Here is a 14095-nt window from a genome sequence, read left to right as displayed (position 1 = left end):
AACTGAACGTTTCCCAGACAACTTTACCTTTCGGGATTATTTATGCTCTGAAGTCTCACTTGATTGAACGACTTCTCAGATTGAGCACAACACAACCACACAGTGCAGGTTTACAAAATGAACCAAGTATATGCATGTTTCCATTTGTCCGGGGAGGAGGCGCAGCAATTTTATTTATTTTTTTGTTTTTTTTAAATTTTGACAGTTTTGCAGCAGTCTAAGTTTGTTTAGGTTTTTTTTTCTTCTTCTTGTGTGTTCTGACCACAGGTTGGGAACACTGTAAGTCAATTCAAGTTAAACCACGACCATTGAAAAAAAAAAAACTAAATTATTGATAATAACAACAAAAAGCAAAATGATAAAATTATTCTAAATTGATAAAAAACTGGATCACTGGCATAACCAAGTTTAAACGAATAAATTGTTGACAGTATAATTGATAATTAAATCATGTGAAAAAGCCAAGTTTTTATTGAACATTATGTATATAAAAATGTAAATTTATATAGCTGTAAAAAAAAAGCAATGTAAGAAATAAATGAAAGTAGAATTACAAAAATCAGACAATAACAATTATAAAAATGGTTTGTGGTTAATCATCAATTACAAAAGTTAAAGTGAAAAAAAAAAAAATGGAATGCATGAAAAGTACAAGAAGACGAGTCCAAAGTTTGTTCTTCGGAAAACAAACTGTGATTCTAACGTTTCGAAAATAATAAGATAAAATCCACGACAACAAAAGCCAGCCGGTGCTTTTCTCTGTCCTGCTCTCATAAATGTACAACGAGCTCTCAACTTTCAACTCTCAGCTCCAACTCTCTCGCAGCCTCAACTCACTGTTGCCATGGCAACCCGAGGAGCCGGGCAGAAGTGAGTCCATCGAAGCAGTTGAGAAAAACACTGGGGCGGTAAAGGTCGGTCACAGTGGAGAGTGTGGTGCTGCTGGAGCTGCTGTTCCTCCACCTTCGACAACAATCAAAGTGTTTGCCAGCTGAATGGAGCTCGTCTTCCAGCGGAGCAGAAAGAGAAGAAAAGCTCCACGATGGCCCGTTACTGCGTTTTATTTTCCCACATCAATTCTCCTGAAAACGTGTTTCGCTGAAGGCGGGTAATAGTGACGTCGCTCCGTTCGTGCCGCAGGACTGACGGACAGGCGCTCCTGGAAAGACGTTGTTCTTTGCCCGCCACTAATACTCGTATAAGATCAAATATACAAAATGCAAAATACACAGTTTTATATTGCGTGGTGTTGTTTTAGTGTTCTATGCTTGTTTCTACTCAAACATTTAAGTACTATAAACAATTGTAGAAAGACTTTTTGTGCCGTCATAAATCTAAATGGGAGAAATTAATAAATTAATCTAAATTAATTACTAAATTAATCTAAATTTAATTATCCCCCACCATGGCTGATAGGCCCCGAAGGGGGATCTTGAAACAGTCTCCGTACGTCCGTCCGTCCGTTCGAACGTTTCTACCTATATCTCAGCAACCCCTGGGCCCACAGTGACCAAACTTCACATGTGGATGCATCTCAGAGGGGGAAGGGATACTACGGTGACCTTGACCTAATTTGCATATTAAGTAGGTCACAGGGCCACGAAGTGCTTAAAAACACATTTTGGGCTCTGGAGGCCTAGGTGTTTGAGCTAGGGCTCTGAAATTTTATACACACATGATACACACTCCAGGGATAACCTCCAGTACACCAAGTGACCTGACCTTGACCTTGACCTTGAAGATTGGTAGGGTCTAATTTGCATATCAGGTCACAGGGTCACTAAGTGCATAAAAAACACCTTTTGGGCTCTGGAGACGTATTTTGACATAGCTTATGAAGAAGACCTTTCAGATTCTACATAATGATCTACTAGGACCCATGGAACACCCTCTAGTGTACCAAGTGTGCTGCCTTAGAGCTGCTTTGTGAGAAAATATAAAGCCCTCCGGCGGGGGATTAGCGCAGCAACGGCCTTCTTGTTCTAAGTTAGTTTGAGCTTTAACAAAACGTCTGCACTACCATCCATGTTGAGGGGCGCAGGGCGCCGGAGCGTGGAAATAACCACATACCCTCAGCAATTAACCTCAAATGCATTTGTTTATACTGAAAACTGGAATAACTGGAAGAAATAATATTTGAAGTATTTGAACCGACAACCGTCACACTGTGAGGTGGGGGTGCTGACCACTGCTGCTCCATGTCGCCCTACTTTTCTTGCCATGGAAACTGAAATAATTAGCTTTTTCCTTGTTGAAGGTGTTTGTACCTTCAGTTTTCATCATCCAGTCTTTATTAATTGGATTTTTAAATTGGATTTTCTGCTTCTTGCACCCAGACGCCGTCCCAGTGAACACCGCTGGTCTCTGTGCTGAAACATTGTGTGAACACTCGTGTTGTTGAACGCTCAGAAGAAGGTGCGATAGTGAACCCCGGCTATGGGTGATTGAACGAAACAACTACATCGTATTTTCATTTTTTTTTTAAATAACAGAAATGTGAAGTGATTTGTACTGAGCGTGTTTCCTTCAGGGTCCGGAGATGTTTCATGTGCTCACGCGTGCCTGCTCGCGACGCAGCGTCAGTGCAGCCACGCTTTGAATGTCTTTTATTGCATCTTGCAGTCGTATTATTGTTTTCGCCTCTCACAGCGAGATATAATGGTCATTTTCATTTTCTGGCTGCAGATCGTCTCCACAGATTGCGCCGGCTTCCACATTCTAATGCCCGGCAGGTTTGCTATCTTTTAGAGCAAATATCCTCACGTTCTCCGCCGTAATCTCGTGCCGCGTATCGCCGTGCCAAACCCAGCAGCCGCCTATCGAAGTAAACATCTAGAGATTTACCACAAATGTGCTATGGAGAACTCCAGCACTGGCAGCTACTGCGGGAAAAAATAAATCTGAAAATAAAATGAAAAAAAAGACCCTGAAGAACGGTGGAATAACCTTCTTTTATTGTGTTTATATTGCGGAAACATCTTACTATAGATTGTTTTTCTGGGTGTTTTCGAGGATCATTTCTTCTGATAATAAACATAATTAAAATTATTGGCCAATAATCCACTTAGTGGACGCACAGCAGGATCGGCGACTTTATTCGTACAAAATAGAATTCAGGGGTTTGTCTTCTGCCGTGAGGCTCATTAAAATGCGCAGTGAGACATGAGTGTCATCAACAAACAAAACACAACACAAACAAAACGCAACAAGTAGATCGCCATCCATTCACGCGATGTTTGGGGAGCAGAGTGAAGGGAGGAGAGACGCTTCCCATGCCTGGATACAGTCGACTGGTCCGCCGTGCTGCAGAGCTGCGTTTCCACGCCGGGCGGGTTTTCGAGGGTTTTGTGCTCGTGGTCGTCGGCACTGCTAATGTGAGATCGAAGCAGGAACATTGACTTTTAGTTCAGCCTCGTGTCACGAGGAGGTCAGGAGTCGCAGTGGGCTGCGCAACACCTGCTAAACGCTTCCTTCCTCCCTCGGTCACGCCTTCGGCCGCTCGCTCTGGACATCGATTAGCCGCAACGTCGACACCGATGAGAGGCGCACTGAGAACCTCTTGCCGGGTTTTCCTGCTTCCTGCCGGCAGGAAGTGACGACAGGGAGCTGGGAACAAAAGGCCTCGTGTGGATCAGTTTGTGTGCACGGTTTGCATTTGTAGGATAGTTTGCAATTACATATCAACTGAGCTGCAACACGAATTTCTGGTTTTCAAAATTTAAAAAGAAAGAAAACGAATATTTAAAGGTCACGTTGAAAACGGGGACATGAATTTCACTGCAGGCTTGTGTTTTTTTTTTTGTTTCTTTTTTTTTTTTAGAGAGAGAGAGAGAGTAGAGAGAGAGAGAGAGGAGAGAGAGAGAGAGAGAGAGAGAGAGAGATGAGAGAGAGAGAGAGAGAGAGAGAGAGAGAGAGAGGAGAGAGAGAGAGAGAGAGAGAGAGAGAGAGAGAGAGAGAGAGAGAGAGAGAGAGAGAGAGAGAGAGAGAGAGAGAGAGAGAGAGAGAGAGAGAGAGAGAGAGAGAGAGAGAGAGAGAGAGAGAGAGAGAGAGAGAATGTAGCGCAACTTTAGTATTTCTTGTCGATTATCCCACAAGTCCAACTCGCCAACTTAAAGCATCCCACTTCATACTTTCTACCCTCCCATCAGATCTCAGGAAAGTAGATCAGAACAAGGACAACAAGTCTTTGAGCATGAGCACATTATATCATCATTATGAAAAATGTCTGCAGAGGCGCGAGGGTCAGCAAAAACAGGAGGTTTTATCATTATTTCCCAAGATACAGATACAGTTTGACAATGATTTGAATGGCATTGAAATAATAATAATAATAATGATAATAATGGGCAGAGCTGGTGCTTCTCGTGCAGGAAACGCAACCGTTTCAAAAGTAAGAGTGGATTTGGAGAATAAGTCTAACCCTCAGATTCCACATCATTAACAACGACATCATGAAGTATGAAAGATTGAATCAATAATGTAGAATAATAGAGCTGAAAATGAAATGGCATCAAGACCCATATGTGACATCAGATTTCTACAAACACTATAGGAAGTTAGCATCCTCATCGTGCAGCACATCATGGTGTAATTGGACACCAGCATTATCGGCCTGCTGTCAACGAAATCAGTTGTGACGGCCAACCTCTAATGAACTCGTTCAACTGTGACTGCAGCACTTCTTTGATTCAACAAACACAACAGTTGCTCATAGAAGAGAAGGTGCAGCTTTAGAGAAGAGTACATGCAGCACAGCTTTGTTTGAACTGGGTGTGTAAGGCGACGCGTGGCTGACGCGCCGTCCTCAAGAAGAGCTTTGCGCTTCCTGTTTGCGTTTCTCGCTTCTTCACACAAGCAGAGCTTTTCTGAGCTACACTGTCGAAAACTACAAACTTAATATCTCCATTCCAACACTGGTTTTACTATTCGGGCTGTGATCAAATAGGAAGTTAGAACTGTTCCAGGGCGTCGTGTCCCAACGCTCCAGCTCAGCGCTTCTGCTTTTAAGAGTTCTGAATATTGAGTGAAACCGTGAGTGGACCGTTCAATGTATAAACGGAGGTCATGTTTAAATGTAGTGGCTTTAACTGTGTATGAATTGCTCAGTGTAGCTCATCAACGAAAGAGAGATTCAAGTCCCGGATGTTGAAAAGTGTTGATTGAGCACAAAGCACAGTGGACGGTCCTCCCGACAGTCGCTGATGCTTCGTTTCCACCGTTAGGAGAAAGTTCCCCCGAAGCCTCGGCAGGCCATCAAAACACGATGATTAATAATCAATTAGGAAGACGCAGGCAAACAGTGTGATCCTGTGGAGTCGCGTCACATCAGCCTGAAGACAAAAACTAACTGTGCTTTTTGTTATTTAATTAACAGGGGTTTTTTTTTTTTAATAATGCAGTGGAGTTCACACAATCTAATTTTCGCAGAACACAAAACTCAACTCGACTGGAGCCATTTTACCATACAAAGGTAGAAAGTGGAATACGCAGTAAAAAGCCTGAGGGAAGATGAGAAATAATAGAAAATTACTAGTATTTATGAAGTGAGGGTGCAAAATGAAACTAGAGCAAAGAAACCAAACCTCACTGGTAAAGGGCCTCTAATTATTGTTTGCGTGACGGTTACGTGTTCCACTTGGAAAAAAAGGTTCCATTTCACATCCGCATGCATTACTGTAGCGCTGTGGTATTGTTCACTTTGCCGTGTCTGTGTGAAAATTGCTAAAATGATAGAGCGATTGCATTATTACGAATTGCATTTGACAAACGCTTTAAGAGTGTTCCGCCTGAACGGAGGATAAAACATATTATTACAACGGCTGCTGGTTGACTTGGGGCTCTTTGAAGCAGAGCAATACTCTCTGAGATGATGTGAGGTGCCACCTCTATTAAAAGGAAATTTGACATGCTTGATATGAAATTGAGGCCAGAGAATACTCCCAACAAACACACACACACACACCACAGACCGTCACTGCCATACTTCCCTTAAGCCAAACCTAAACGCATCCCAATATTAAACCAGTTCAAACAAAAGATTTCATTTGTGTGAATCTGTTTCATGATCCCCTGAAGCACAGTGCGACTGTAAACGTGTGTGTATTCTAAACACACAAACATTTCTATCTGCGGCTACTGTCATTAGATTGTCAATCTGAAAATGACCATGTGTTGTCCAGGGCGCCTCCTGCAGGCCGGACGTGTTAACAACTGGATTTATGGTTTATTGTATTTCAAATAAGTTGGAAAGTCTAAAAGATATCAGCCGGGAAATTCCTACTTCTCAGTTCAAAGTGTCTTTATGACAACAAGTCAAGATTTTATAGACATTTGTGAATATGTCAATACTGTCTTTTCCAGTTTATCTGCAAATAAATACTTTTTTTTTCCTCAAAAAGAAGGATAAATACATTCTTATAGCTGAGCGCCTCAAGATTGCCTCCCAGGCCACGTTTACACGTCCCCGGGTTTTTACTAAAACTGATATTTTACCTCTACGTTTACAAAACAAAATCTTCATTGACACAAACCTGCACAGCCACCTGGGTTAGAGCTGCTGTGAGCAGCCGGACCTGTAGGGGGCAGTGTAAGGAGATGCATGATAGCCGTGATAGCCAATCACCTGGGACCCTAACGACACCGTATCGCTAACCCCAAAACACAAGTTTATCCACAAGTTTTGTGATTCCACAAGAACGTGACGGCGAGGCTCGCGCCTAAAACTGTCTGGTAAACCTTCCATTTATTTATTCTACCAGAAATTGAACGCGGAAAAAGAAACTCGGGTTGAGAAAAGCCCCCCCCCCCCCCCCCCCCCCCCCCCCCCCCCGTAGCGCTCCTGTACAGTTCAGGTCGATTTGTATTTGTCAAATTTTGTTTTCCAACACAACTGGCTTCAAATGTCAGAGCGGATCAGTCGCTTCACAGGCCATTATTATAAGCAATGGCGGCACTAAAAATGTAAAAAAATAAAAAAAATGGAATGAAATAGAATGAAAAGGCGGAAGTTGACAGCTTGAATAATAAATGGGGAGCTGGTTATTCAGCTTTCCTTCACAGCCTCTCCAACCACAGCTGAGCAGAGCTGACATACTTGCTGTATGCGTTTGTCGTCCCGGAAGGGTAAATGGGGATTAAGCTGACATCCAATAAATTATTCATAGAGATTTTTGTCTTACAAACAAGTTCAAGCGCTAGTGACACCCTCCTCTTACGCTTTCTGCTGATCATTCCCCCAAAGTTAAAATAGAGATGTGTCCTTGTTGCTTTGAAATGGAAATGACAATTGCTTGGACAGATCTGTCAGGGAAGGAGAAGGAGAAAGAAGAAAAAAAAACAAAACTATATTTATACAGCTGAACCTAAAAAAAAAAGTGTAAGAAATCTTCAGAGTGACACTCGCTGCCATCAAGACGAGTTGTTTTCATGTGTCTACTTGTGATCTGAGTGTAAACACATCATTTATGTGCTTCGACATCCCGACGCTTGAAAGGAAACACTGGACGTGGACAGAACCGTCTCCGGCTGCTTCTGGATGTTTTCCCCCTGGATATTAAATGTTCCGTCGCCAATTTTATTTTGTATTTTTTTTTAAAACAGCACTTAGAAGTGCAAAATGAGCTGTTAACTAATCTCGTCTGTGTCCCTGATGTTTGATGTGGAAAGAATTTCTCCTTTCTTCTACTTCATTTCTTCCATTTCCACCAATGTATTTAGACTTAATTCTTCACTCTCTGGGTGCCTTTAAAAAGCAGTAAGTAGAATATGTTCTCGCAGTTAATGTGAGTTACCGTATTTTCCACACTATAAGGCACCAGATTATAAGGCGCACCTACATTGATTGACATAATTTACAACTTTGTTCATATATAAGGCACACCGCATTATAAGGCGCATGGAATAAACCAGTGGTCACAACCTTTATAGCTCAAAGCCATTAGGTTACATTTTCCACTGATTCTAACACCCAGAGAGGTGCACACACTTTATTTTGATAGTCCTACCTGCAGCCTATGCCAGGAGGACACTACACACAAAACCTTCTTCACTGCTGGTTGACAACTTACAACTACCGCTAATAAACTAAACTACATGAACTAAGCAACAAAAACACAATTACTACCGACACCACAAACCAAATAGAACCCCCAATAATTGCATTTAAAACACCACAAACAGAAACTCCCATAATTCATTGCATGCACCGCGCGCTTCTTCTTCTACGGGGAAAATGAAGTCGGCGGCTGCTTACCGTCCAGAGGTGGTCGCTGCAAGGCATGATGGGAATTCATGTTTTGTGTTGTTGGAGGTTATTGTGGGTCGTTGTTGGGCTTGGTGTTGTGTTGATTGTGTTTATGTGTTTTTGTTCCCCAGTTTAGGGAGTAATTATTTCATCTAGTTTATTTTGGTTTGTTAGAATGTTGGTGTGCAACCATGAGTGATGAAGGTGTTGTGTGGAGTGTCGTCCGCTCTGAAGATCTGGTTGCCAAGTTAGAGTTGTCAAAATAAAAGCTTCTGGTTGTTCAGCTGTCAAATAGCAGTCTGGAGTAGAGCAATTCTTCCATATATAAGGCGCACCGGGTTGTAAGGCGCACTGGCAGCTTTTGAGGAAATTTGAGGTATTTAGGTGCCTTATAGTGCGGGAAATACGGTAATCAAGCGGCCGTTTGTAAACAACATCCCTGACCTTTTTGAGAAACGATGCAGAAAAAGGAGGGACTTACCTGAACGCATCGTTTCCCTGACCTGGGATTGTGTGAAGCTCCTTCCTGCTCTTGCCTGAGAACAACGACGCGTCTTGTGGCCTTCGGCTGCTGGACTCCATTTTCTCCGCCGCTCGTGACCTCGGTGGGTTTCTGTGGTCTCCGGCCAGCCGGATCATCCTGCCCGACCCCTGGCGTCAACAAAAAAAACCTCCCGAATGCAGGTTTCTAAGAGTAAAGAGGCCTAAAAGCTGCCGAGTCTCATGCACAATAGGAGCATTTTCCGAGCTTTTGGTTCACGGTTTCTCAGAGTTTCTCAAAAATGAAGCGAATTAACGTCTCTCAAAAGTATATGTTGAACATTTCACCCACTGTGACGGGAAAAAACAAAAGCGTATGTGTTCATCAATGTGATCTCCTGTGTTTTAAAAGCTCGTCGTGGTCCTTCGTTTCTCTCCACCTTGTTTTCCCGTCGTCTGCGTATCAAAGCAGAATTCGGCGATCAGTTGTTCGCTGGATGAAACTGAGAATAACAACACTTTTATTCTGAGCCGCCTCGTCTTCACACAGCAGCTGCCGGTTTGATTCTTCTAACGGCGCCGTGACGTTCAGGAGGCGACGCTCGCCAGGTATTTCAGCACAACTTTGAAAGAGAAGCCTTCTTCACCTGGTCTTAAGAACAATATTTTACACTTCATTCCATTCAGTCATTTATTTTTTTCTGGGCATTTTTAGATTCACTGCCTTGCTCAAGGGTCAACAGTAGTTACCAGTGAGCGGGCAGGTTTTTCCCAGAGTTTCCATGCAAAGTCTAAAATGGTGAAATACGCGTAAAGCTCATTGTTGAGCTCTTTATTATTTCGGGTGCGATCGTTGTGTTTGTGATTCGGTGGACTGATGAGGATTTGTCCACGCTGCACCATGCTCCCAGCCAGCGTTGAACCCACACCTCTGCAGTGCCGAGCTTGATAAACAGCAGAGTCCGAGCCTGGTTCTGCAGGATTTTTCCTGTTAAAATAGATTTTTTTTTTTTCTTCTCCGATCTCTCCTGCCTGCTCATGTTGGGTTTTCTCTCTAAGTGCCTTGAAAGGACTGTGTTTATTCGGTCGCTAGGCAAACACAATTGAATTTAATTGAAATGAACGGGTTCGGAGGACGGATGAATGTGAACACAGGGAAGCTGCAGAGCAACAAGTGCTCGGCAAAAAAATAGGAACGCGGCGCATGAGCTTTACATCGACGTCTCATGAACATCTCAGCCCATTAAACTCAACATGAGACGGCCGCACAGGCACAAAGAACTGTGCCGCAGGTGGCTTCACTGCTAAACCAGCATGTTAGCCATTTCTACTGAACATGGACACTCCAATTATGTAAATGTTGGATTCTTAATTGTTGTTCTAAGCACTCACTCTCACATGCATGCTGTTATCCTTCCAGTAATGCACTGTACTTGAAATGTCTTTTTGTCAATCATACCCGCCGACAATTACTGAAACGTAGAACCTCCATTTGGCCTGAATAGAACATAAACACTTCAGTTCAGGTTATCACTTATACAGCAAGGACCCCAATGCTGCCCAGTTTATCTGCCCGTGTACATTGTTAGAGTCTGAGTGCAGAACACCATTAAAAGTGACAGAAGACGATGGGAGGCCGGGCATAAGTCTATTAATACATCATATTTAAATGTATGCAATAATGTACAATGAACAATACATTCGTGAACAGTATTCATTATCAAACGTTCCAGGTTTTTGTCATTTTTTAAATATTCGTTGTATGAAGTTCAAGCAGTCAATGTAGCGATACGGTGTCGTCCCAGATAGACGATTCCCAGATAGACGACTGGATTTTTATCCCAGATAGACGATTCTCAGATAAACAATTCACATTTAGACGACTTAGTGTAAAATCACGGTGGGGGGAGTTTTAAAAAAAAAAAAGGCAGTTGTTAAGTGAATCATTTGGAACATTTCAGTGACCGAGGATGAATAGTAAAATATTGTTGCACAAAAAAAGACACAGTTTAAAATCGCTACAGGGTAAGACTAAAAATGTAAAATAAAAAGCTGTTCTGATGCTGCAACTTTAAACTGTCGAGCCACTTTTTCAAAGGGACTATATGTCTTTATGTGTACGTCACTGAAATGCTACAAATAATTTGCTGATTATAAGTCGTCTGAACGGGAATCGTCTATCTGGGATGAAACCAGCAGGACTAAAAAAAAAACTGAAATTAATTTCACTCAATTCAGTAAACTTTGTCCCTTAATTGATCCTTAAAGTTCTAGTGCTTTTCTTTCGAAACCAAAATCCAACCTCCTTCATTCATGAAAATATGAGCAGCTTAACTGACCGGTGGTCTTTTGCATGATGTTTACAGGACAGCTGCAGTTTCAGCGGAACAAAGTGCTCTGGATTATCAAACTACTCTCAAAATAACAATATGGTGTTTTGCTCTTAAACCCGAGAGGTCTTTTTGTCAACAGCACGTTTGACGTCATGTAAAATACCTGAAATTAGCCTGAAAACTACGTTTTCTCTGCGCTTGGCTTGTATCTACAGTGCATGGATGCGGGACTGTTCGAAGTTGTAGCCTGCAGGCATTATAAACAAAAGAGGGCTTCATTTGCTTTCACTTCCAGGCAGATATTCCGCAGACCTTGGTTACTAGGAGACAGAACATTTAAACCTCCCGCTGACCCATTGTGCAGTGTGGCAGCCTTTCACATGGAGGACAGTTGCGCTGCTTGCCTGAGAGTTCCTTTGTCCAGCAGTTCATTTAGAGGACAGCTTGATTAAGCAGTCCACCTTGAGAAAAAACACACTGAAATTGCCTCGGCCGCAGAAGAAATCAATACAATTTTTTTTTTCGTGGTTCTCTTTTGTAACGGCAGACACTGTAAATTCGGTGAAGCGTTAAGAATGTATTTTTGAATCAAACGGCCCGTGAGTCACCTGATCGTCACGAGTCCCTAGCAAGCAATGTTATGTTGGAATCGTAGAAACCCCAGATGAGGAAAAGTGTGTGAAGTTCCTTACATTCCTTGAATGCAGATTGTACAGAAACCTGTGTAAAAAAAAAAAATCAGACAACCAGCAAACATTCAGGCAGAAAAAGCAACGGTCAAAGTCCTGAACAATCTGATTCTTCCACCGACTGGACTAAGAAATGTCACGATTTAAATATCGGTGGGATGTTTTGGACCAAATTAATATATAATTGAAATGTAGCAAAAAAAACAACATAAATTGTAGGGGATCATTTCTTTAAAATGCCCTAAAATATTAATAGGATATATATTCTTTGGCAAACTGCAGTGTATTGTTGAGCTCTATATATCTTCCATGCAACGCCAGTGTTTTTCTGTGTTTTGGTTTAATTTCCTGCAGCTTCTCTTTTGAACTTGTATTGTTGCCTTAAGCTGAATCATGTTTTCTGCTTTTCATGCTCCAGATCAAAACGAATAATTGACTGAACAAATGATTTGCAGACCTTTGACAATACATCAGTATTTCGTTTTATTTTTTTGAGAATCAAGGTCAGTTTGTCTCTCGAAAAGAGACGGACTGACTTTCAGCACCGACGCAGCAGCTTAAAAAACGTGGAGTATATAAATAAAACCTTGTTTCATCTGAACTGAACTCAAAATAAGATGTTTTCATAAGATGGGCCTGAAAGCAAGTCATTTTATCTTCTTGATGTGTTCCTGGTTTGATTTCTATCTTTTATGTGAGGAGTGTGATGGGATGTTTATTGCAGGCCAGCAATCAGCAGCTTTAAACTGCAACACTGAGGTTCCTGTTCGCACCAGACCTCTGTCCTCATTAGTTAAAGCCGTCACCTATGGACGTGTTTGAGCACCTCTATGTGTCGGTCTATTATATAAACCCTCTGCAGCAAAGCATCATCTTCCTGCAACAAACATTTCTGGCTCTGACATCGTCACTTTGGTTTGGTTGAGTTTTACATTATTCTCTGTTATGTTTCTGTCCAATAAAATCAAGTTTTGAATGGGGGTCTCCATAAAGGGGAGGGGTGCCTGCAGCACCGAATCCAGTCCCTGAGGTGCTCCGGACGCCACAGTCCAGAGGATTGTCGAGGCTGAAAATAAAAAAATAAAAAAAAGTAATGCAAAGAAGAGCCACTAAAATCCAGGAGCCTTGAAACGCGGGAGTCCCGTTCTGTTTCACATGCAGAAGCTGCTGCTTCTTGAGGGTTCCTGAAGTTTACCGATATAAACAGTATCACTGTTTGATAAACCAGAAGATTTTTTGTAACATACCTCTTGCCTGTGTTTTCACACCGTCGGTTGATCGGACTGACTGGTTCAATGCTGAAGTCCAACAGTTTCAGGTTCTAATGGTCATAAAATGACTATCTAAAACAAATCTAAGTGGTATTTTGTCATCGGGTGTCACTTCTTAATTGTTTAGCGCCGTCAGATCTCATGATGATGTTGAGTAACCGGTTGGTTATGACCCACGACACTTATTAGCTTAAGAATCTGTTTAACGTTCAGCCCCGCTGCTTGTTTTTACACCTCAGAGAAGAAAACTTTTTTCTTTCCCTTTTCACTTGTTTTGTATTTCAGTGCATCAGCAAATGTTCAAACTCTGGCGCATCCTCGGGATTGACAGCTTGACCGGTTTAGTCAGGACTCCGGAGGAGGTTAAGGAAAGAGCCACAGTTAAAGACTCTGCAGAGTTTCTGGAGGTAAATTCTGAAACTTGGTCGGCATTCAGAGTTCAGTTCTGGGTGTCTCGTCCACTGCGGTGTGGCCGGAGGGTAAAATGAACCCTGCGTGTGGTCTGGGCTGCCCCCTCTGCTCACCGCTGCCCTTTGGAAAGTCTGCCAGCACCCCGAGCCTTCTGGGAGGGGGTGGAGAATGACAAGTGATCCCGATGAGTGCAGCTCATTCTTACTGGAGCGGGATGAGAAGTGAATACGTCTGGCTTGTTGGATGGAAAGCTTTACTTGTCCACAGGGAATTAAAAAAAAAAAAAAAAGCAGAGTGAATTAGACATGGTGGTGATTTCATTTTTCATATAAGCATAATTTCCCTTTATTGATTTTTTTGCGCTGCAAAAGAGGATATTAAGGTAATACGGTTTTTGCTCTGTGATATTATTCACATTATTATCCTCTGAAAACAACTGCTCTGGTTGAATGCCCGCATTCTTCAACACAATCTGGGCTGCATTTGTTCGCGAGGAAACTTCTGCTAAATCCTTTCCGTGACAGCAAACGCGGATATTTTCCTGGTGTCTCATCCACACAGGGCAGAGTTGTAGGATAGTGTAGTGGGCATACAGGCAGGTGCAGGGACATGTTGCAGAATCCTAAAGCTGAGCTGCGAGCTTTCTCCCAGCACGACTCCTGCACCCCT

General features: G+C 42.4%; 1 protein-coding gene across 1 annotated transcript in view; it reads left to right on the top strand.

Annotated features, from left to right (window-relative positions):
* Positions 1-14095, top strand: part of ntm (neurotrimin) — a gene marked incomplete at both ends in the record, with an annotated part of 146983 nt that overhangs the window by 96454 nt on the left and 36434 nt on the right. The window lies entirely within an intron of this gene.

This window comes from Blennius ocellaris, assembly GCF_963422515.1.
Source record: "Blennius ocellaris genome assembly, chromosome: 14".
NCBI lineage: Eukaryota > Metazoa > Chordata > Actinopteri > Blenniiformes > Blenniidae > Blennius > Blennius ocellaris.
This window is presented reverse-complemented; position numbering and strand designations above follow the sequence as displayed.